The 17,247-nt window shown below is 48.2% G+C and overlaps 39 non-coding genes across 39 annotated transcripts; all 39 read left to right on the forward strand.

Moving 5' to 3' along the window:
• The first annotated feature begins 1,364 nt into the window (after positions 1 to 1,364).
• trnaa-cgc (transfer RNA alanine (anticodon CGC)) lies at positions 1,365 to 1,437 on the forward strand. Its single transcript has one exon. It is a non-coding gene; the product is annotated as a tRNA-Ala (tRNA).
• Positions 1,438 to 1,712: 275 nt separating this feature from the next.
• trnaa-ugc (transfer RNA alanine (anticodon UGC)) lies at positions 1,713 to 1,785 on the forward strand. Its single transcript has one exon. It is a non-coding gene; the product is annotated as a tRNA-Ala (tRNA).
• Positions 1,786 to 1,957: 172 nt separating this feature from the next.
• Positions 1,958 to 2,030, forward strand: trnaa-agc (transfer RNA alanine (anticodon AGC)). Its single transcript has one exon. It is a non-coding gene; the product is annotated as a tRNA-Ala (tRNA).
• A 502-nt stretch (positions 2,031 to 2,532) lies between these two features.
• trnaa-ugc (transfer RNA alanine (anticodon UGC)) lies at positions 2,533 to 2,605 on the forward strand. Its single transcript has one exon. It is a non-coding gene; the product is annotated as a tRNA-Ala (tRNA).
• A 172-nt stretch (positions 2,606 to 2,777) lies between these two features.
• trnaa-agc (transfer RNA alanine (anticodon AGC)) lies at positions 2,778 to 2,850 on the forward strand. Its single transcript has one exon. It is a non-coding gene; the product is annotated as a tRNA-Ala (tRNA).
• A 154-nt stretch (positions 2,851 to 3,004) lies between these two features.
• On the forward strand, positions 3,005 to 3,077 carry trnaa-cgc (transfer RNA alanine (anticodon CGC)). Its single transcript has one exon. It is a non-coding gene; the product is annotated as a tRNA-Ala (tRNA).
• A 275-nt stretch (positions 3,078 to 3,352) lies between these two features.
• On the forward strand, positions 3,353 to 3,425 carry trnaa-agc (transfer RNA alanine (anticodon AGC)). The gene has a single exon. It is a non-coding gene; the product is annotated as a tRNA-Ala (tRNA).
• A 154-nt stretch (positions 3,426 to 3,579) lies between these two features.
• On the forward strand, positions 3,580 to 3,652 carry trnaa-cgc (transfer RNA alanine (anticodon CGC)). The gene has a single exon. It is a non-coding gene; the product is annotated as a tRNA-Ala (tRNA).
• Positions 3,653 to 4,727: 1,075 nt separating this feature from the next.
• On the forward strand, positions 4,728 to 4,800 carry trnaa-ugc (transfer RNA alanine (anticodon UGC)). Its single transcript has one exon. It is a non-coding gene; the product is annotated as a tRNA-Ala (tRNA).
• Positions 4,801 to 4,972: 172 nt separating this feature from the next.
• trnaa-agc (transfer RNA alanine (anticodon AGC)) lies at positions 4,973 to 5,045 on the forward strand. Its single transcript has one exon. It is a non-coding gene; the product is annotated as a tRNA-Ala (tRNA).
• Positions 5,046 to 5,547: 502 nt separating this feature from the next.
• trnaa-ugc (transfer RNA alanine (anticodon UGC)) lies at positions 5,548 to 5,620 on the forward strand. Its single transcript has one exon. It is a non-coding gene; the product is annotated as a tRNA-Ala (tRNA).
• Positions 5,621 to 5,792: 172 nt separating this feature from the next.
• On the forward strand, positions 5,793 to 5,865 carry trnaa-agc (transfer RNA alanine (anticodon AGC)). The gene has a single exon. It is a non-coding gene; the product is annotated as a tRNA-Ala (tRNA).
• A 154-nt stretch (positions 5,866 to 6,019) lies between these two features.
• On the forward strand, positions 6,020 to 6,092 carry trnaa-cgc (transfer RNA alanine (anticodon CGC)). The gene has a single exon. It is a non-coding gene; the product is annotated as a tRNA-Ala (tRNA).
• Positions 6,093 to 6,367: 275 nt separating this feature from the next.
• trnaa-agc (transfer RNA alanine (anticodon AGC)) lies at positions 6,368 to 6,440 on the forward strand. Its single transcript has one exon. It is a non-coding gene; the product is annotated as a tRNA-Ala (tRNA).
• A 154-nt stretch (positions 6,441 to 6,594) lies between these two features.
• trnaa-cgc (transfer RNA alanine (anticodon CGC)) lies at positions 6,595 to 6,667 on the forward strand. The gene has a single exon. It is a non-coding gene; the product is annotated as a tRNA-Ala (tRNA).
• A 1,075-nt stretch (positions 6,668 to 7,742) lies between these two features.
• On the forward strand, positions 7,743 to 7,815 carry trnaa-ugc (transfer RNA alanine (anticodon UGC)). The gene has a single exon. It is a non-coding gene; the product is annotated as a tRNA-Ala (tRNA).
• A 671-nt stretch (positions 7,816 to 8,486) lies between these two features.
• trnaa-agc (transfer RNA alanine (anticodon AGC)) lies at positions 8,487 to 8,559 on the forward strand. Its single transcript has one exon. It is a non-coding gene; the product is annotated as a tRNA-Ala (tRNA).
• Positions 8,560 to 8,713: 154 nt separating this feature from the next.
• On the forward strand, positions 8,714 to 8,786 carry trnaa-cgc (transfer RNA alanine (anticodon CGC)). The gene has a single exon. It is a non-coding gene; the product is annotated as a tRNA-Ala (tRNA).
• A 275-nt stretch (positions 8,787 to 9,061) lies between these two features.
• Positions 9,062 to 9,134, forward strand: trnaa-agc (transfer RNA alanine (anticodon AGC)). Its single transcript has one exon. It is a non-coding gene; the product is annotated as a tRNA-Ala (tRNA).
• Positions 9,135 to 9,636: 502 nt separating this feature from the next.
• On the forward strand, positions 9,637 to 9,709 carry trnaa-agc (transfer RNA alanine (anticodon AGC)). The gene has a single exon. It is a non-coding gene; the product is annotated as a tRNA-Ala (tRNA).
• Positions 9,710 to 9,863: 154 nt separating this feature from the next.
• Positions 9,864 to 9,936, forward strand: trnaa-ugc (transfer RNA alanine (anticodon UGC)). The gene has a single exon. It is a non-coding gene; the product is annotated as a tRNA-Ala (tRNA).
• Positions 9,937 to 10,090: 154 nt separating this feature from the next.
• On the forward strand, positions 10,091 to 10,163 carry trnaa-cgc (transfer RNA alanine (anticodon CGC)). The gene has a single exon. It is a non-coding gene; the product is annotated as a tRNA-Ala (tRNA).
• Positions 10,164 to 10,683: 520 nt separating this feature from the next.
• trnaa-agc (transfer RNA alanine (anticodon AGC)) lies at positions 10,684 to 10,756 on the forward strand. The gene has a single exon. It is a non-coding gene; the product is annotated as a tRNA-Ala (tRNA).
• A 502-nt stretch (positions 10,757 to 11,258) lies between these two features.
• trnaa-ugc (transfer RNA alanine (anticodon UGC)) lies at positions 11,259 to 11,331 on the forward strand. Its single transcript has one exon. It is a non-coding gene; the product is annotated as a tRNA-Ala (tRNA).
• A 399-nt stretch (positions 11,332 to 11,730) lies between these two features.
• trnaa-cgc (transfer RNA alanine (anticodon CGC)) lies at positions 11,731 to 11,803 on the forward strand. Its single transcript has one exon. It is a non-coding gene; the product is annotated as a tRNA-Ala (tRNA).
• A 275-nt stretch (positions 11,804 to 12,078) lies between these two features.
• On the forward strand, positions 12,079 to 12,151 carry trnaa-ugc (transfer RNA alanine (anticodon UGC)). Its single transcript has one exon. It is a non-coding gene; the product is annotated as a tRNA-Ala (tRNA).
• Positions 12,152 to 12,550: 399 nt separating this feature from the next.
• Positions 12,551 to 12,623, forward strand: trnaa-cgc (transfer RNA alanine (anticodon CGC)). The gene has a single exon. It is a non-coding gene; the product is annotated as a tRNA-Ala (tRNA).
• A 275-nt stretch (positions 12,624 to 12,898) lies between these two features.
• Positions 12,899 to 12,971, forward strand: trnaa-ugc (transfer RNA alanine (anticodon UGC)). The gene has a single exon. It is a non-coding gene; the product is annotated as a tRNA-Ala (tRNA).
• Positions 12,972 to 13,371: 400 nt separating this feature from the next.
• On the forward strand, positions 13,372 to 13,444 carry trnaa-agc (transfer RNA alanine (anticodon AGC)). The gene has a single exon. It is a non-coding gene; the product is annotated as a tRNA-Ala (tRNA).
• A 154-nt stretch (positions 13,445 to 13,598) lies between these two features.
• On the forward strand, positions 13,599 to 13,671 carry trnaa-cgc (transfer RNA alanine (anticodon CGC)). Its single transcript has one exon. It is a non-coding gene; the product is annotated as a tRNA-Ala (tRNA).
• A 275-nt stretch (positions 13,672 to 13,946) lies between these two features.
• On the forward strand, positions 13,947 to 14,019 carry trnaa-ugc (transfer RNA alanine (anticodon UGC)). The gene has a single exon. It is a non-coding gene; the product is annotated as a tRNA-Ala (tRNA).
• Positions 14,020 to 14,646: 627 nt separating this feature from the next.
• On the forward strand, positions 14,647 to 14,719 carry trnaa-cgc (transfer RNA alanine (anticodon CGC)). The gene has a single exon. It is a non-coding gene; the product is annotated as a tRNA-Ala (tRNA).
• Positions 14,720 to 14,994: 275 nt separating this feature from the next.
• Positions 14,995 to 15,067, forward strand: trnaa-ugc (transfer RNA alanine (anticodon UGC)). The gene has a single exon. It is a non-coding gene; the product is annotated as a tRNA-Ala (tRNA).
• A 172-nt stretch (positions 15,068 to 15,239) lies between these two features.
• Positions 15,240 to 15,312, forward strand: trnaa-agc (transfer RNA alanine (anticodon AGC)). Its single transcript has one exon. It is a non-coding gene; the product is annotated as a tRNA-Ala (tRNA).
• A 154-nt stretch (positions 15,313 to 15,466) lies between these two features.
• On the forward strand, positions 15,467 to 15,539 carry trnaa-cgc (transfer RNA alanine (anticodon CGC)). The gene has a single exon. It is a non-coding gene; the product is annotated as a tRNA-Ala (tRNA).
• A 275-nt stretch (positions 15,540 to 15,814) lies between these two features.
• On the forward strand, positions 15,815 to 15,887 carry trnaa-ugc (transfer RNA alanine (anticodon UGC)). Its single transcript has one exon. It is a non-coding gene; the product is annotated as a tRNA-Ala (tRNA).
• A 400-nt stretch (positions 15,888 to 16,287) lies between these two features.
• Positions 16,288 to 16,360, forward strand: trnaa-agc (transfer RNA alanine (anticodon AGC)). The gene has a single exon. It is a non-coding gene; the product is annotated as a tRNA-Ala (tRNA).
• Positions 16,361 to 16,514: 154 nt separating this feature from the next.
• trnaa-cgc (transfer RNA alanine (anticodon CGC)) lies at positions 16,515 to 16,587 on the forward strand. The gene has a single exon. It is a non-coding gene; the product is annotated as a tRNA-Ala (tRNA).
• Positions 16,588 to 17,107: 520 nt separating this feature from the next.
• Positions 17,108 to 17,180, forward strand: trnaa-agc (transfer RNA alanine (anticodon AGC)). Its single transcript has one exon. It is a non-coding gene; the product is annotated as a tRNA-Ala (tRNA).
• Positions 17,181 to 17,247: the final 67 nt, after the last annotated feature.

Below are 17,247 nucleotides of genomic sequence, written 5' to 3' on the forward strand. Positions count from 1 at the left end.
TGTCCCACCCTCTTCCTGCACCACCCACCTTCCCCAGCTTCGTCCTGCTCCTGGTCCAGCTCCCCATGCCTACCAGAGGAGAGTGGAGGCCAACAAATGCTGGAGGTGTGGCCAGAACAGAACGGCAGAGACTGGCCACAGCCAGTATAAGGGGACTGTTTACTGCCCCTCTGCAGAGACTCTTTCCAGAGAGCAGTGGCTGGAGGAGCAAAAAAAAAAATGATTCTTTGGGCCTTTGTATATAGTTTTCATTGTTTAGATATAGTTAATGCTTAGATTTCCCCTGTGTATATAGTTTTCATTGTGTAAATATTGTAATTTAGCATATCATTTGCCTGTATATATATAGTTTTAATTGAAGTTGTTGTTCATATTTCTATTTTTACACTTGTGGATAAATGTTTCTATTTATCAACTATCTGTTGGTCAGTCCGTTGTTATTTCCCAATCACTACTCTTTCTAACCAAATACGGCAAGTCTACAAGAAGTAAGAGCAGCAAAAAGTGATTAACTTTACGCTTGCTTGCGCACATTGTTTAAAAATATTTAATATATGGATCATGCAAGTGTTGAAATGGTAAGTGCCGAAACCAAAAAGACAGAGCTTCAGATAAGAGCACACAAGCTCAGAAGCCACACAGTTTGAGCAATAGATAGATGGATGGATAGAGAGATAGATCTAACTAAAACAAACTAAAAACAGTACTCCTGTGCGGAGTGAATAAAAATAAAGGCGAATAGTGTAGTTAACTACGTAAAATATAAATAATGCACTCTAGTGGATACAAATGTTTTTCAAATTACACTAAATTAGGATAACATAATGTTTTGATAACATACACACTTGGAAACTCAAGTGGTTGTTTATTAGAAATAGTCAAAGGTGCCGTAGGTGGGACGCGAACCGCGGACCTTTGGTTCCATTCTACATCTTCCCCAAACGATGTAAAATTCGTCATTTCGGGTGTTTTTTCGAATTATCTTAAAATGTAACGGGTTAAAAATGTTTAAACTATGAATGGGGACTTTTGAGTTTCCCCTTTTCTCTCTTTTTCCTCTTTTTTCTCCCTCTTTTCTCCCTTTTTCTTCCCCCTCCCTTCTCCCCCTTCTTCCCCCCTCAAACAGGCGATTGTTCCCCAGCTTTAGCTCAAATGGTAGAGCGCTCGCTTAGCATGCGAGAGGTAGCGGGATCGATGCCCGCATCCTCCACAGGTGATGCTGTTTAACTGGCAAGATTTAGTTCCTTTCCAAAGCAACATCTACAAGAATCGCATTGGCATGAAGGATGACGACACGATTGGCCTAATACAATTTGGGTCCTCATGCTGATGCTAACAAGTTCCCCAACGAGGAGCTTAATATGGGGGAATTAGCTCAAGTGGTAGAGCGCTTGCTTCGCATGCGAGAGGCAGCGGGATCGATGCCCGCATTCTCCAACAGCTTTTTCATTGAAAAATGGAGCTCCGTTCCACAACAACCTTTGCACGTGTTTCGGAAAAGCAGCTCCAAAGTGTGGGACGATTCAACTCTCCCAGGTAGGAGCAAGGGAAGTGCGAGTTAGCTCAAACGCTGCAGCGCTTCCTTTGCCTGTCATATGCAGGGTAATCGATACTCGCAATCCCTGTGAGATTCAAATTGATGTCAAGTAAGCAGTCGAACCAGACTGTACTCATGCTGACGCTCACAAGTTCCCCAACGAGGAACTCTACATGGGGGATTAGCTCAAATGGTAGAGCGCTCGCTTTGCATGCGAGAGGTAGCGGGATCGATGCCCGCATCCTCCATAGGTGATGCTGTTTAACTGGCAAGATTTAGTTTCTTACGCAGGGGAATCGATACTCGCAATCCCTGTGAGATTCAAATTGATGTCAAGTAAGCAGTCGAGCCAGATTGTCAATTGTGACTCAAGACTGAGCAGTTTTTAACTCTTCCAAGGAAAATACACACACGTAAGGTGGGGGATTAGCTCAAATGGTAGAGCGCTCGCTTAGCATGCGAGAGGTAGCGGGATCGATGCCCGCATCCTCCACAGGTGATGCTGTTTAACTGGCAAGATTTAGTTCCTTTCCAAAGCAACATCTACAAGAATCGCATTGGCATGAAGGATGACGACACGATTGGCCTAATACAATTTGGGTCCTCATGCTGATGCTAACAAGTTCCCCAACGAGGAGCTTAATATGGGGGAATTAGCTCAAGTGGTAGAGCGCTTGCTTCGCATGCGAGAGGCAGCGGGATCGATGCCGGCATTCTCCAACACCTTTTTCATTGAAAAATGGAGCTCCGTTCCACAACAACCTTTGCACGTGTTTCGGAAAAGCAGCTCCAAAGTGTGGGACGATTCAACTCTCCCAGGTAGGAGCAAGGGAAGTGCGAGTTAGCTCAAACGCTGCAGCGCTTCCTTTGCCTGTCATATGCAGGGGAATCGATACTCGCAATCCCTGTGAGATTCAAATTGATGTCAAGTAAGCAGTCGAACCAGACTGTACTCATGCTGACGCTCACAAGTTCCCCAACGAGGAACTCTACATGGGGGATTAGCTCAAATGGTAGAGCGCTCGCTTTGCATGCGAGAGGTAGCGGGATCGATGCCCGCATCTTCCATAGGTGATGCTGTTTAACTGGCAAGATTTAGTTTCTTACGCAGGGGAATCGATACTCGCAATCCCTGTGAGATTCAAATTGATGTCAAGTAAGCAGTCGAGCCAGATTGTCAATTGTGACTCAAGACTGAGCAGTTTTTAACTCTTCCAAGGAAAATACACACACGTAAGGTGGGGGATTAGCTCAAATGGTAGAGCGCTCGCTTAGCATGCGAGAGGTAGCGGGATCGATGCCCGCATCCTCCACAGGTGATGCTGTTTAACTGGCAAGATTTAGTTCCTTTCCAAAGCAACATTTACAAGAATCGCATTGGCATGAAGGATGACGACACGATTGGCCGAAGACAATTTGGGTCCTCATGCTGATGCTAACAAGTTCCCCAACGAGGAGCTTAATATGGGGGAATTAGCTCAAGTGGTAGAGCGCTTGCTTCGCATGCGAGAGGCAGCGGGATCGATGCCCGCATTCTCCAACAGCTTTTTCATTGAAAAATGGAGCTCCGTTCCACAACAACCTTTGCACGTGTTTCGGAAAAGCAGCTCCAAAGTGTGGGACGATTCAACTCTCCCAGGTAGGAGCAAGGGAAGTGCGAGTTAGCTCAAACGCTGCAGCGCTTCCTTTGCCTGTCATATGCAGGGGAATCGATACTCGCAATCCCTGTGAGATTCAAATTGATGTCAAGTAAGCAGTCGAACCAGACTGTACTCATGCTGACGCTCACAAGTTCCCCAACGAGGAACTCTACATGGGGGATTAGCTCAAATGGTAGAGCGCTCGCTTAGCATGCGAGAGGTAGCGGGATCGATGCCCGCATCCTCCATAGGTGATGCTGTTTAACTGGCAAGATTTAGTTCCTTTCCAAAGCAACATCTACAAGAATCGCATTGGCATGAAGGAGGACGACACGATTGGCCTAATACAATTTGGGTCCTCATGCTGATGCTAACAAGTTCCCCAACGAGGAGCTTAATATGGGGGAATTAGCTCAAGTGGTAGAGCGCTTGCTTCGCATGCGAGAGGCAGCGGGATCGATGCCCGCATTCTCCAACAGCTTTTTCATTGAAAAATTGAGCTCCGTTCCACAACAACCTTTGCACGTGTTTCGGAAAAGCAGCTCCAAAGTGTGGGACGATTCAACTCTCCCAGGTAGGAGCAAGGGAAGTGCGAGTTAGCTCAAACGCTGCAGCGCTTCCTTTGCCTGTCATATGCAGGGGAATCGATACTCGCAATCCCTGTGAGATTCAAATTGATGTCAAGTAAGCAGTCGAACCAGACTGTACTCATGCTGACGCTCACAAGTTCCCCAACGAGAAACTCTACATGGGGGATTAGCTCAAATCGTAGAGCGCTCGCTTTGCATGCGAGAGGTAGCGGGATCGATGCCCGCATCCTCCACAGGTGATGCTGTTTAACTGGCAAGATTTAGTTCCTTTCCAAAGCAACATCTACAAGAATCGCATTGGCATGAAGGATGAAGACACGATTGGCCTAATACAATTTGGGTCCTCATGCTGATGCTAACAAGTTCCCCAACGAGGAGCTTAATATGGGGGAATTAGCTCAAGTGGTAGAGCGCTTGCTTCGCATGCGAGAGGCAGAGGGATCGATGCCCGCATTCTCCAACAGCTTTTTCATTGAAAAATGGAGCTCCGTTCCACAACAACCTTTGCACGTGTTTCGGAAAAGCAGCTCCAGTGTGGGACGATTCAACTCTCCCAGGTAGGAGCAAGGGAAGTGCGAGTTAGCTCAAATGCTGCAGCGCTTCCTTTGCCTGTCATATGCAGGGGAATCGATACTCGCAATCCCTGTGAGATTCAAATTGATGTCAAGTAAGCAGTCAAACCAGACTGTACTCATGCTGACGCTCACAAGTTCCCCAACGAGGAACTCTACATGGGGGATTAGCTCAAATGGTAGAGCGCTCGCTTTGCATGCGAGAGGTAGAGGGATCGATGCCCGCATCCTCCATAGGTGATGCTGTTTAACTGGCAAGATTTAGTTTCTTACGCAGGGGAATCGATACTCGCAATCCCTGTGAGATTCAAATTGATGTCAAGTAAGCAGTCGAGCCAGATTGTACTCATGCTGACGCTCACAAGTTCCCCAACGAGGAACTCCACATGGGGGATTAGCTCAAATGGTAGAGCGCTCGCTTTGCATGCGAGAGGTAGCGGGATCGATGCCCGCATCCTCCATAGGTGATGCTGTTTAACTGGCAAGATTTAGTTTCTTACGCAGGGGAATCGATACTCGCAATCCCTGTGAGATTCAAATTGATGTCAAGTAAGCAGTCGAGCCAGATTGTCGATTGTGACTCAAGACTGAGCAGTTTTTAACTCTTCCAAGGAAAATACACACATGTAAGGTGGGGAATTAGCTCAAATGGTAGAGCGCTCGCTTAGCATGCGAGAGGTAGCGGGATCGATGCCCGCATCCTCCACAGGTGATGCTGTTTAACTGGCAAGATTTAGTTCCTTTCCAAAGCAACATCTACAAGAATCGCATTGGCATGAAGGATGACGACACGATTGGCCTAATACAATTTGGGTCCTCATGCTGATGCTAACAAGTTCCCCAACGAGGAGCTTAATATGGGGGAATTAGCTCAAGTGGTAGAGCGCTTGCTTCGCATGCGAGAGGCAGCGGGATCGATGCCGGCATTCTCCAACACCTTTTTCATTGAAAAATGGAGCTCCGTTCCACAACAACCTTTGCACGTGTTTCGGAAAAGCAGCTCCAAAGTGTGGGACGATTCAACTCTCCCAGGTAGGAGCAAGGGAAGTGCGAGTTAGCTCAAACGCTGCAGCGCTTCCTTTGCCTGTCATATGCAGGGGAATCGATACTCGCAATCCCTGTGAGATTCAAATTGATGTCAAGTAAGCAGTCGAACCAGACTGTACTCATGCTGACGCTCACAAGTTCCCCAACGAGGAACTCTACATGGGGGATTAGCTCAAATGGTAGAGCGCTCGCTTTGCATGCGAGAGGTAGCGGGATCGATGCCCGCATCTTCCATAGGTGATGCTGTTTAACTGGCAAGATTTAGTTTCTTACGCAGGGGAATCGATACTCGCAATCCCTGTGAGATTCAAATTGATGTCAAGTAAGCAGTCGAGCCAGATTGTCAATTGTGACTCAAGACTGAGCAGTTTTTAACTCTTCCAAGGAAAATACACACACGTAAGGTGGGGGATTAGCTCAAATGGTAGAGCGCTCGCTTAGCATGCGAGAGGTAGCGGGATCGATGCCCGCATCCTCCACAGGTGATGCTGTTTAACTGGCAAGATTTAGTTCCTTTCCAAAGCAACATTTACAAGAATCGCATTGGCATGAAGGATGACGACACGATTGGCCGAAGACAATTTGGGTCCTCATGCTGATGCTAACAAGTTCCCCAACGAGGAGCTTAATATGGGGGAATTAGCTCAAGTGGTAGAGCGCTTGCTTCGCATGCGAGAGGCAGCGGGATCGATGCCCGCATTCTCCAACAGCTTTTTCATTGAAAAATGGAGCTCCGTTCCACAACAACCTTTGCACGTGTTTCGGAAAAGCAGCTCCAAAGTGTGGGACGATTCAACTCTCCCAGGTAGGAGCAAGGGAAGTGCGAGTTAGCTCAAACGCTGCAGCGCTTCCTTTGCCTGTCATATGCAGGGGAATCGATACTCGCAATCCCTGTGAGATTCAAATTGATGTCAAGTAAGCAGTCGAACCAGACTGTACTCATGCTGACGCTCACAAGTTCCCCAACGAGGAACTCTACATGGGGGATTAGCTCAAATGGTAGAGCGCTCGCTTAGCATGCGAGAGGTAGCGGGATCGATGCCCGCATCCTCCATAGGTGATGCTGTTTAACTGGCAAGATTTAGTTCCTTTCCAAAGCAACATCTACAAGAATCGCATTGGCATGAAGGAGGACGACACGATTGGCCTAATACAATTTGGGTCCTCATGCTGATGCTAACAAGTTCCCCAACGAGGAGCTTAATATGGGGGAATTAGCTCAAGTGGTAGAGCGCTTGCTTCGCATGCGAGAGGCAGCGGGATCGATGCCCGCATTCTCCAACAGCTTTTTCATTGAAAAATTGAGCTCCGTTCCACAACAACCTTTGCACGTGTTTCGGAAAAGCAGCTCCAAAGTGTGGGACGATTCAACTCTCCCAGGTAGGAGCAAGGGAAGTGCGAGTTAGCTCAAACGCTGCAGCGCTTCCTTTGCCTGTCATATGCAGGGGAATCGATACTCGCAATCCCTGTGAGATTCAAATTGATGTCAAGTAAGCAGTCGAACCAGACTGTACTCATGCTGACGCTCACAAGTTCCCCAACGAGAAACTCTACATGGGGGATTAGCTCAAATCGTAGAGCGCTCGCTTTGCATGCGAGAGGTAGCGGGATCGATGCCCGCATCCTCCACAGGTGATGCTGTTTAACTGGCAAGATTTAGTTCCTTTCCAAAGCAACATCTACAAGAATCGCATTGGCATGAAGGATGAAGACACGATTGGCCTAATACAATTTGGGTCCTCATGCTGATGCTAACAAGTTCCCCAACGAGGAGCTTAATATGGGGGAATTAGCTCAAGTGGTAGAGCGCTTGCTTCGCATGCGAGAGGCAGAGGGATCGATGCCCGCATTCTCCAACAGCTTTTTCATTGAAAAATGGAGCTCCGTTCCACAACAACCTTTGCACGTGTTTCGGAAAAGCAGCTCCAGTGTGGGACGATTCAACTCTCCCAGGTAGGAGCAAGGGAAGTGCGAGTTAGCTCAAATGCTGCAGCGCTTCCTTTGCCTGTCATATGCAGGGGAATCGATACTCGCAATCCCTGTGAGATTCAAATTGATGTCAAGTAAGCAGTCAAACCAGACTGTACTCATGCTGACGCTCACAAGTTCCCCAACGAGGAACTCTACATGGGGGATTAGCTCAAATGGTAGAGCGCTCGCTTTGCATGCGAGAGGTAGAGGGATCGATGCCCGCATCCTCCATAGGTGATGCTGTTTAACTGGCAAGATTTAGTTTCTTACGCAGGGGAATCGATACTCGCAATCCCTGTGAGATTCAAATTGATGTCAAGTAAGCAGTCGAGCCAGATTGTACTCATGCTGACGCTCACAAGTTCCCCAACGAGGAACTCCACATGGGGGATTAGCTCAAATGGTAGAGCGCTCGCTTTGCATGCGAGAGGTAGCGGGATCGATGCCCGCATCCTCCATAGGTGATGCTGTTTAACTGGCAAGATTTAGTTTCTTACGCAGGGGAATCGATACTCGCAATCCCTGTGAGATTCAAATTGATGTCAAGTAAGCAGTCGAGCCAGATTGTCGATTGTGACTCAAGACTGAGCAGTTTTTAACTCTTCCAAGGAAAATACACACATGTAAGGTGGGGAATTAGCTCAAATGGTAGAGCGCTCGCTTAGCATGCGAGAGGTAGAGCGCTCGCTTAGCATGCGAGAGGTAGCGGGATCGATGCCCGCATCCTCCATAGGTGATGCTGTTTAACTGGCAAGATTTAGTTTCTTACGCAGGGGAATCGATACTCGCAATCCCTGTGAGATTCAAATTGATGTCAAGTAAGCAGTCGAACCAGACTGTACTCATGCTGACGCTCACAAGTTCCCCAACGAGAAACTCTACATGGGGGATTAGCTCAAATCGTAGAGCGCTCGCTTTGCATGCGAGAGGTAGCGGGATCGATGCCCGCATCCTCCACAGGTGATGCTGTTTAACTGGCAAGATTTAGTTTCTTACGCAGGGGAATCGATACTCGCAATCCCTGTGAGATTCAAATTGATGTCAAGTAAGCAGTCGAGCCAGATTGTCGATTGTGACTCAAGACTGAGCAGTTTTTAACTCTTCCAAGGAAAATACACACACGTAAGGTGGGGGATTAGCTCAAATGGTAGAGCGCTCGCTTAGCATGCGAGAGGTAGCGGGATCGATGCCCGCATCCTCCACAGGTGATGCTGTTTAACTGGCAAGATTTAGTTCCTTTCCAAAGCAACATTTACAAGAATCGCATTGGCATGAAGGATGACGACACGATTGGCCTAATACAATTTGGGTCCTCATGCTCATGCTAACAAGTTCCCCAACGAGGAGCTTAATATGGGGGAATTAGCTCAAGTGGTAGAGCGCTTGCTTCGCATGCGAGAGGCAGCGGGATCGATGCCCGCATTCTCCAACAGCTTTTTCATTGAAAAATGGAGCTCCGTTCCACAACAACCTTTGCACGTGTTTCGGAAAAGCAGCTCCAAAGTGTGGGACGATTCAACTCTCCCAGGTAGGAGCAAGGGAAGTGCGAGTTAGCTCAAACGCTGCAGCGCTTCCTTTGCCTGTCATATGCAGGGGAATCGATACTCGCAATCCCTGTGAGATTCAAATTGATGTCAAGTAAGCAGTCGAACCAGACTGTACTCATGCTGACGCTCACAAGTTCCCCAATGAGAAACTCTACATGGGGGATTAGCTCAAATGGTAGAGCGCTCGCTTAGCATGCGAGAGGTAGCGGGATCGATGCCCGCATCCTCCACAGGTGATGCTGTTTAACTGGCAAGATTTAGTTCCTTTCCAAAGCAACATTTACAAGAATCGCATTGGCATGAAGGATGACGACACGATTGGCCTAATACAATTTGGGTCCCCATGCTGATGCTAACAAGTTCCCCAACGAGGAGCTTAATATGGGGGAATTAGCTCAAGTGGTAGAGCGCTTGGTTCGCATGCGAGAGGCAGCGGGATCGATGCCCGCATTCTCCAACAGCTTTTTCATTGAAAAATGGAGCTCCGTTCCACAACAACCTTTGCACGTGTTTCGTAAAAGCAGCTCCAAAGTGTGGAACGATTCAACTCTCCCAGGTAGGAGCAAGGGAAGTGCGAGTTAGCTCAAACGCTGCAGCGCTTCCTTTGCCTGTCATATGCAGGGGAATCGATACTCGCAATCCCTGTGAGATTCAAATTGATGTCAAGTAAGCAGTCGAACCAGACTGTACTCATGCTGACGCTCACAAGTTCCCCAACTAGGAACTCTACATGGGGGATTAGCTCAAATGGTAGAGCGCTCGCTTAGCATGCGAGAGGTAGCGGGATCGATGCCCGCATCCTCCATAGGTGATGCTGTTTAACTGGCAAGATTTAGTTTCTTACGCAGGGGAATCGATACTCGCAATCCCTGTGAGATTCAAATTGATGTCAAGTAAGCAGTCGAACCAGACTGTACTCATGCTGACGCTCACAAGTTCCCCAACGAGAAACTCTACATGGGGGATTAGCTCAAATGGTAGAGCGCTCGCTTTGCATGCGAGAGGTAGCGGGATCGATGCCCGCATCCTCCACAGGTGATGCTGTTTAACTGGCAAGATTTAGTTCCTTTCCAAAGCAACATTTATAAGAATCGCATTGGCATGAAGGATGACGACACGATTGGCCTAATACAATTTGGGTCCTCATGCTGATGCTAACAAGTTCCCCAACGAGGAGCTTAATATGGGGGAATTAGCTCAAGTGGTAGAGCGCTTGCTTCGCATGCGAGAGGCAGCGGGATCGATGCCCGCATTCTCCAACAGCTTTTTCATTGAAAAATGGAGCTCCGTTCCACCACAACCTTTGCACGTGTTTCGGAAAAGCAGCTCCAAAGTGTGGGACGATTCAACTCTCCCAGGTAGGAGCAAGGGAAGTGCGAGTTAGCTCAAACGCTGCAGCGCTTCCTTTGCCTGTCATATGCAGGGGAATCGATACTCGCAATCCCTGTGAGATTCAAATTGATGTCAAGTAAGCAGTCGAACCAGACTGTACTCATGCTGACGCTCACAAGTTCCCCAACGAGAAACTCTACATGGGGGATTAGCTCAAATGGTAGAACGCTCGCTTTGCATGCGAGAGGTAGCGGGATCGATGCCCGCATCCTCCATAGGTGATGCTGTTTAACTGGCAAGATTTAGTTTCTTACGCAGGGGAATCGATACTCGCAATCCCTGTGAGATTCAAATTGATGTCAAGTAAGCAGTCGAGCCAGATTGTCAATTGTGAATCAAGACTGAGCAGTTTTTAACTCTTCCAAGGAAAATACACACACGTAAGGTGGGGGATTAGCTCAAATGGTAGAGCGCTCGCTTAGCATGCGAGAGGTAGCGGGATCGATGCCCGCATCCTCCACAGGTGATGCTGTTTAACTGGCAAGATTTAGTTCCTTTCCAAAGCAACATCTACAAGAATCGCATTGGCATGAAGGATGACGACACGATTGGACTAATACAATTTGGGTCCTCATGCTGATGCTAACAAGTTCCCCAACGAGGAGCTTAATATGGGGGAATTAGCTCAAGTGGTAGAGCGCTTGCTTCGCATGCGAGAGGCAGCGGGATCGATGCCGGCATTCTCCAACACCTTTTTCATTGAAAAATGGAGCTCCGTTCCACAACAACCTTTGCACGTGTTTCGGAAAAGCAGCTCCAAAGTGTGGGACGATTCAACTCTCCCAGGTAGGAGCAAGGGAAGTGCGAGTTAGCTCAAACGCTGCAGCGCTTCCTTTGCCTGTCATATGCAGGGGAATCGATACTCGCAATCCCTGTGAGATTCAAATTGATGTCAAGTAAGCAGTCGAACCAGACTGTACTCATGCTGACGCTCACAAGTTCCCCAACGAGGAACTCTACATGGGGGATTAGCTCAAATGGTAGAGCGCTCGCTTTGCATGCGAGAGGTAGCGGGATCGATGCCCGCATCCTCCATAGGTGATGCTGTTTAACTGGCAAGATTTAGTTTCTTACGCAGGGGAATCGATACTCGCAATCCCTGTGAGATTCAAATTGATGTCAAGTAAGCAGTCGAGCCAGATTGTCAATTGTGACTCAAGACTGAGCAGTTTTTAACTCTTCCAAGGAAAATACACACACGTAAGGTGGGGGATTAGCTCAAATGGTATAGCGCTCGCTTAGCATGCGAGAGGTAGCGGGATCGATGCCCGCATCCTCCACAGGTGATGCTGTTTAACTGGCAAGATTTAGTTCCTTTCCAAAGCAACATCTACAAGAATCGCATTGGCATGAAGGATGACGACACGATTGGCCTAATACAATTTGGGTCCTCATGCTCATGCTAACAAGTTCCCCAACGAGGAGCTTAATATGGGGGAATTAGCTCAGGTGGTAGAGCGCTTGCTTCGCATGCGAGAGGCAGCGGGATCGATGCCCGCATTCTCCAACAGCTTTTTCATTGAAAAATGGAGCTCCGTTCCACAACAACCTTTGCACGTGTTTCGGAAAAGCAGCTCCAAAGTGTGGGACGATTCAACTCTCCCAGGTAGGAGCAAGGGAAGTGCGAGTTAGCTCAAACGCTGCAGCGCTTCCTTTGCCTGTCATATGCAGGGGAATCGATACTCGCAATCCTTGTGAGATTCAAATTGATGTCAAGTAAGCAGTCGAACCAGACTGTACTCATGCTGACGCTCACAAGTTCCCCAACGAGGAACTCTACATGGGGGATTAGCTCAAATGGTAGAGCGCTCGCTTTGCATGCGAGAGGTAGCGGGATCGATGCCCGCATCCTCCATAGGTGATGCTGTTTAACTGGCAAGATTTAGTTTCTTACGCAGGGGAATCGATACTCGCAATCCCTGTGAGATTCAAATTGATGTCAAGTAAGCAGTCGAGCCAGATTGTCAATTGTGACTCAAGACTGAGCAGTTTTTAACTCTTCCAAGGAAAATACACACATGTAAGGTGGGGGATTAGCTCAAATGGTAGAGCGCTCGCTTAGCATGCGAGAGGTAGCGGGATAGATGCCCGCATCCTCCACAGGTGATGCTGTTTAACTGGCAAGATTTAGTTCCTTTCCAAAGCAACATCTACAAGTATCGCATCGGCATGAAGGATGACGACACGATTGGCTTAATACAATTTGGGTCCTCATGCTGATGCTAACAAGTTCCCCAACGAGGAGCTTAATATGGGGGAATTAGCTCAAGTGGTAGAGCGCTTGCTTCGCATGCGAGAGGCAGCGGGATCGATGCCCGCATTCTCCAACAGCTTTTTCATTGAAAAATGGAGCTCCGTTCCACAACAACCTTTGCACGTGTTTCGGAAAAGCAGCTCCAAAGTGTGGGACGATTCAACTCTCCCAGGTAGGAGCAAGGGAAGTGCGAGTTAGCTCAAACGCTGCAGCGCTTCCTTTGCCTGTCATATGCAGGGGAATCGATACTCGCAATCCCTGTGAGATTCAAATTGATGTCAAGTAAGCAGTCGAACCAGACTGTACTCATGCTGACGCTCACAAGTTCCCCAACGAGGAACTCTACATGGGGGATTAGCTCAAATGGTAGGGCGCTCGCTTTGCATGCGAGAGGTAGCGGGATCGATGCCCGCATCCTCCATAGGTGATGCTGTTTAACTGGCAAGATTTAGTTTCTTACGCAGGGGAATCGATACTCGCAATCCCTGTGAGATTCAAATTGATGTCAAGTAAGCAGTCGAACCAGACTGTACTCATGCTGACGCTCACAAGTTCCCCAACGAGGAACTCTACATGGGGGATTAGCTCAAATGGTAGAGCGCTCGCTTTGCAATGCGAGAGGTAGCGGGATCGATGCCCGCATCCTCCATAGGTGATGCTGTTTAACTGGCAAGATTTAGTTTCTTACGCAGGGGAATCGATACTCGCAATCCCTGTGAGATTCAAATTGATGTCAAGTAAGCAGTCGAGCCAGATTGTCGATTGTGACTCAAGACTGAGCAGTTTTTAACTCTTCCAAGGAAAATACACACACGTAAGGTGGGGGATTAGCTCAAATGGTAGAGCGCTCGCTTAGCATGCGAGAGGTAGCGGGATCGATGCCCGCATCCTCCACAGGTGATGCTGTTTAACTGGCAAGATTTAGTTCCTTTCCAAAGCAACATTTACAAGAATCGCATTGGCATGAAGGATGACGACACGATTGGCCTAATACAATTTGGGTCCTCATGCTCATGCTAACAAGTTCCCCAACGAGGAGCTTAATATGGGGGAATTAGCTCAAGTGGTAGAGCGCTTGCTTCGCATGCGAGAGGCAGCGGGATCGATGCCCGCATTCTCCAACAGCTTTTTCATTGAAAAATGGAGCTCCGTTCCACAACAACCTTTGCACGTGTTTCGGAAAAGCAGCTCCAAAGTGTGGGACGATTCAACTCTCCCAGGTAGGAGCAAGGGAAGTGCGAGTTAGCTCAAACGCTGCAGCGCTTCCTTTGCCTGTCATATGCAGGGGAATCGATACTCGCAATCCCTGTGAGATTCAAATTGATGTCAAGTAAGCAGTCGAACCAGACTGTACTCATGCTGACGCTCACAAGTTCCCCAACGAGGAACTCTACATGGGGGATTAGCTCAAATGGTAGAGCGCTCGCTTTGCATGCGAGAGGTAGCGGGATCGATGCCCGCATCCTCCATAGGTGATGCTGTTTAACTGGCAAGATTTAGTTTCTTACGCAGGGGAATCGATACTCGCAATCCCTGTGAGATTCAAATTGATGTCAAGTAAGCAGTCGAACCAGACTGTACTCATGCTGACGCTCACAAGTTCCCCAACGAGGAACTCTACATGGGGGATTAGCTCAAATGGTAGAGCGCTCGCTTTGCAATGCGAGAGGTAGCGGGATCGATGCCCGCATCCTCCATAGGTGATGCTGTTTAACTGGCAAGATTTAGTTTCTTACGCAGGGGAATCGATACTCGCAATCCCTGTGAGATTCAAATTGATGTCAAGTAAGCAGTCGAGCCAGATTGTCGATTGTGACTCAAGACTGAGCAGTTTTTAACTCTTCCAAGGAAAATACACACATGTAAGGTGGGGGATTAGCTCAAATGGTAGAGCGCTCGCTTAGCATGCGAGAGGTAGCGGGATAGATGCCCGCATCCTCCACAGGTGATGCTGTTTAACTGGCAAGATTTAGTTCCTTTCCAAAGCAACATCTACAAGTATCGCATTGGCATGAAGGATGACGACACGATTGGCTTAATACAATTTGGGTCCTCATGCTGATGCTAACAAGTTCCCCAACGAGGAGCTTAATATGGGGGAATTAGCTCAAGTGGTAGAGCGCTTGCTTCGCATGCGAGAGGCAGCGGGATCGATGCCCGCATTCTCCAACAGCTTTTTCATTGAAAAATGGAGCTCCGTTCCACAACAACCTTTGCACGTGTTTCGGAAAAGCAGCTCCAAAGTGTGGGACGATTCAACTCTCCCAGGTAGGAGCAAGGGAAGTGCGAGTTAGCTCAAACGCTGCAGCGCTTCCTTTGCCTGTCATATGCAGGGGAATCGATACTCGCAATCCCTGTGAGATTCAAATTGATGTCAAGTAAGCAGTCGAACCAGACTGTACTCATGCTGACGCTCACAAGTTCCCCAACGAGGAACTCTACATGGGGGATTAGCTCAAATGGTAGAGCGCTCGCTTTGCATGCGAGAGGTAGCGGGATCGATGCCCGCATCCTCCATAGGTGATGCTGTTTAACTGGCAAGATTTAGTTTCTTACGCAGGGGAATCGATACTCGCAATCCCTGTGAGATTCAAATTGATGTCAAGTAAGCAGTCGAGCCAGATTGTCGATTGTGACTCAAGACTGAGCAGTTTTTAACTCTTCCAAGGAAAATACACACACGTAAGGTGGGGGATTAGCTCAAATGGTAGAGCGCTCGCTTAGCATGCGAGAGGTAGCGGGATCGATGCCCGCATCCTCCACAGGTGATGCTGTTTAACTGGCAAGATTTAGTTCCTTTCCAAAGCAACATTTACAAGAATCGCATTGGCATGAAGGATGACGACACGATTGGCCTAATACAATTTGGGTCCTCATGCTCATGCTAACAAGTTCCCCAACGAGGAGCTTAATATGGGGGAATTAGCTCAAGTGGTAGAGCGCTTGCTTCGCATGCGAGAGGCAGCGGGATCGATGCCCGCATTCTCCAACAGCTTTTTCATTGAAAAATGGAGCTCCGTTCCACAACAACCTTTGCACGTGTTTCGGAAAAGCAGCTCCAAAGTGTGGGACGATTCAACTCTCCCAGGTAGGAGCAAGGGAAGTGCGAGTTAGCTCAAACGCTGCAGCGCTTCCTTTGCCTGTCATATGCAGGGGAATCGATACTCGCAATCCCTGTGAGATTCAAATTGATGTCAAGTAAGCAGTCGAACCAGACTGTACTCATGCTGACGCTCACAAGTTCCCCAACGAGGAACTCTACATGGGGGATTAGCTCAATTGGTAGAGCGCTCGCTTTGCATGCGAGAGGTAGCGGGATCGATGCCCGCATCCTCCATAGGTGATGCTGTTTAACTGGCAAGATTTAGTTTCTTACGCAGGGGAATCGATACTCGCAATCCCTGTGAGATTCAAATTGATGTCAAGTAAGCAGTCGAACCAGACTGTACTCATGCTGACGCTCACAAGTTCCCCAACGAGGAACTCTACATGGGGGATTAGCTCAAATGGTAGAGCGCTCGCTTTGCAATGCGAGAGGTAGCGGGATCGATGCCCGCATCCTCCATAGGTGATGCTGTTTAACTGGCAAGATTTAGTTTCTTACGCAGGGGAATCGATACTCGCAATCCCTGTGAGATTCAAATTGATGTCAAGTAAGCAGTCGAGCCAGATTGTCGATTGTGACTCAAGACTGAGCAGTTTTTAACTCTTCCAAGGAAAATACACACACGTAAGGTGGGGGATTAGCTCAAATGGTAGAGCGCTCGCTTAGCATGCGAGAGGTAGCGGGATCGATGCCCGCATCCTCCACAGGTGATGCTGTTTAACTGGCAAGATTTAGTTCCTTTCCAAAGCAACATTTACAAGAATCGCATTGGCATGAAGGATGACGACACGATTGGCCTAATACAATTTGGGTCCTCATGCTCATGCTAACAAGTTCCCCAACGAGGAGCTTAATATGGGGGAATTAGCTCAAGTGGTAGAGCGCTTGCTTCGCATGCGAGAGGCAGCGGGATCGATGCCCGCATTCTCCAACAGCTTTTTCATTGAAAAATGGAGCTCCGTTCCACAACAACCTTTGCACGTGTTTCGGAAAAGCAGCTCCAAAGTGTGGGACGATTCAACTCTCCCAGGTAGGAGCAAGGGAAGTGCGAGTTAGCTCAAACGCTGCAGCGCTTCCTTTGCCTGTCATATGCAGGGGAATCGATACTCGCAATCCCTGTGAGATTCAAATTGATGTCAAGTAAGCAGTCGAACCAGACTGTACTCATGCTGACGCTCACAAGTTCCCCAACGAGGAACTCTACATGGGGGATTAGCTCAAATGGTAGAACGCTCGCTTTGCATGCGAGAGGTAGCGGGATCGATGCCCGCATCCTCCATAGGTGATGCTGTTTAACTGGCAAGATTTAGTTTCTTACGCAGGGGAATCGATACTCGCAATCCCTGTGAGATTCAAATTGATGTCAAGTAAGCAGTCGAGCCAGATTGTCAATTGTGACTCAAGACTGAGCAGTTTTTAACTCTTCCAAGGAAAATACACACATGTAAGGTGGGGGATTAGCTCAAATGGTAGAGCGCTCGCTTAGCATGCGAGAGGTAGCGGGATCGATGCCCGCATCCTCCACAGGTGATGCTGTTTAACTGGCAAGATTTAGTTCCTTTCCAAAGCAACATCTACAAGAATCGCATTG

Source organism: Osmerus mordax, chromosome 22 (genome assembly GCF_038355195.1).
Source record: "Osmerus mordax isolate fOsmMor3 chromosome 22, fOsmMor3.pri, whole genome shotgun sequence".
NCBI classification, from domain to species: domain Eukaryota; kingdom Metazoa; phylum Chordata; class Actinopteri; order Osmeriformes; family Osmeridae; genus Osmerus; species Osmerus mordax.